Source organism: Psammomys obesus, unplaced genomic scaffold, assembly GCF_907164565.1.
Source record: "Psammomys obesus unplaced genomic scaffold, mPsaObe1.curated_primary_1811, whole genome shotgun sequence".
Classification (NCBI taxonomy): domain Eukaryota; kingdom Metazoa; phylum Chordata; class Mammalia; order Rodentia; family Muridae; genus Psammomys; species Psammomys obesus.
In genome coordinates this window covers 24,835,450-24,838,548 of record NW_026590062.1, presented here as the reverse complement: position 1 = coordinate 24,838,548, position 3,099 = coordinate 24,835,450, and positions in this window count along the sequence as shown.

Genomic DNA, 3,099 nt, shown 5'->3' with positions numbered 1-3,099 from the left:
ACTAACATTTTTAAAGAATCATATTTAGCAACATTTCCAGCTTTCATGAATTTTTTTTTCTTTGATGCTGAGACACAAACAAAAACCCTGTATGAGGAAATTAAATATCAAGTCATCCCCTAACTGTATAAAGAAGCTTAGCTGTTTTAAAAATGATTCTGACACCTCAAATTTAGGTAAAAACAAAGATATCTCTTTGGAAGATGCAGAATATAAAAAATAGATTTGTTTAATTGCAAGCTTGATTAACTAAAAAGAGTGTTTTATCAATAAACTTTCTTTAAAAAGAAAAGTTTCCATAAGAGGTGTTGTGACACACGCCCTAACTCAAGTCACTGGAAATGTTTCGTGAACATTTCTGATGGTTTTATGCAGTGAAAATTGCAAAATAACTCTAAACTTTAAGAGAGACTAAAATGAGTTCCATAAGGAAATGGATATGAGAGTTCTGGATCCAGCAAGTCACCATGCTGATGGTCATTTGGTTAGTGACATTGTCAGACAAATACTGGGCTCCTAGTGATCAAAGTGACTAATATTCTACAGCTTCTGCTGCTGATCCAGTGCTCAAATAAAATAAGCCAACCACTTTTTATGCAAATCAAAAACAAATAAGAACTTCAAAATACATTCAGATACCCAAATAAAATTAAATTAATTTCAACAATTATAAAATGTTCCTATAGGATAACAGTGCCAAGTTGGTGGGAAAAAAGAAATACTTCCAAACATTTCTCAAGATGTATTTATCTTTTAAAAAGTATCAATTTTTCAGTTGAAAAATCTTTACCAATTGGATAGAATCTAAATAGCTAACAATTTGTTGTACTTATGACTCATGTAAGCTTTAAATATGTGGTTTTTTTTGGGGGAAGAGGGTATGTTAATATTGATGGACATATTTGGCAAAGCACTCTCAGCTATATACAAAAGCTATCCCTAACAGCCTTTTTAATAAGGCAGGAGATGAGAATGAGAAATAGCCAGCATGCAACAGTGTGTGTTTGCTTAGGAGGCACACTGTACTTAGGCGCGTTCTAATGAATAAGAAATGTTTTATTTCCTGTGTCTGAGACACAAAGCCAGATCATCAAGAATCAAAGCAACTCAAAGTATTAGGTAACAATCAGTAAACTCGGGCAAGATTCTTTTTCCCTCTCAAGTTTAATTGGCTCATTGTTCCCAAGAACTATACACCGTAGGCTTGGTGGCAGTGCCGAAGTCTACTCCTATAAAGGGAGATTAACGTACTCTGGAACTTTGCACTAATCCTTGTTTTGAGTTAACTCAAGCAGATTGGATTAGTAATTCTTACCTACCACCCACTAGAAGGGACCCCAGCTTCTTCTCTCTGACAGCCGGTGGGATTGTACACCTTCTAGGCATTATCTTCCACTGAAAACACTCTGGAGGGGTGGGGAGGGGGAGAGAGAAGGAACTGTGTTTAGAGAGAAAGAAACTGTTGTGCATGATGAGGGCAAAAGCTCAGGGCTCTCAAAGCTGCGCCAGCCAGCTGACCATTACCATCTTGGCATACTTTTGGCTATTTGCAGGTGATGGTTATGTGTTCTGAGTTCATTGAACAGTTCCTCATCCGTGAGCTTGCTCACCTTTTCCCCATATCTGGGGTAGGCTGCTGCTACATGAAGGAGGAGGAAAGCCTTCTCCCTTGCTCTCTTTGGAATCATTTCCACATTCTTTCTTTCTCTCCGCAACCCTCACAAGACCCTGAAAAAATAAACTGAGCAGTTCTCTAAGAGAACCATTTTCTCCATGTTCTTAAGGGTGCAGGGCTTGACACAGCTATCATTAACAGAAAAGGCATCTGCCCTCAGCACCAAGAAATATAGAATTCAGATCTTACAGGCTGAAGCAGGTCACCATGTGCCTGAAGAATTTTGATTTTTTCATTTGTGAATAAATGCTTTAAAATCCCTTTTGATTGCTACCTTTAATTTTCTAAAAATCATATACTGACCACAGCTATTCATGACCTGTGCTATGCTACTCCTGTCTGTGCAGAATAGCATAGAAATCCAGTACTGCCCTCATTTTCTTGGAAGCCTTCACTCCAAAGCAGCCAGATGGCCCTTTTGTCATGATGGGACACAGTTAATAAATAACTTTTTGCCATTAAAAATGATGAGAAGCAAACAAAATAGTCCATTTTTTTCTGCTGTAGAGTGAGATCTAAACATTAACTCTTAACATTATTTAAAATAACCACAGTAAGAGAATTTGAATCAGAACCTGCCAATAGAGTTAATAGATTAAAAGAAAAATTTTAAATCTGATTTTTAGAATTACTTTACTTCATTCTTTCTAAGTGAATTATAGTTAACTGAAAACTGCTGTGGACTAGTAATTAAATGGTGGATAATTAAATGGTTTGGAGGAATTTGGAAAAAGGAGCTAATTTCCCGGTACCTTGGTGGTGCCTAGAGGCTGGACAATTGATATTCAACCCCAGGTAACAGAAAGCAGTGTCCCATTTGCACAGGGCAGACTGAGAAGTTATGTAAGATGCCAGGGACTATTCAGTCACCATGGGATTTGAACCTCTGTCAATGGCAGTCCAGTGTACCAAGTTTCTGATGTTTCTCATCATACAATAAGAGGAAGAGAGGCTGGGCTGAAAGGTGAGCTTTGAGCAAGGTTTCACTAGAAGGGGCAGAGAGGCAGGTCTCTAGAATGTTTTCAGCAGAAGTTGTCTATAAGAGCAAATAATATAGAAACATAAAAAGGGTTGCAGAGAGTGGAGGCATCCTCTTCAAGACATAGTGTCATTGCTTCCAAACGATACATCCCTTCTCCTTTCCCCCAACTGACATAGCCTCATGCTGGCTCAGGACTGAGCCAAGCCAGCCTCCTGAGTCCCAGAACATCATCAATCCCAGATGCGGATGCCATTGCTAGGGTCTCAGTCCCTCTGTCAATGGCCCTGGCATCTTCATCTTATGATACCACATTATCTCTCTTTCGTGACTGGGCTTGGCACAGTCCTCTGCTGGAGTTTGTCTCAGAGGCAACATCTTTCTCCTTCCTTCCTTCTTTCCTTCCTTCCTTCCTTCCTTCCTTCCTTCCTTCCTTCCTTCCTTC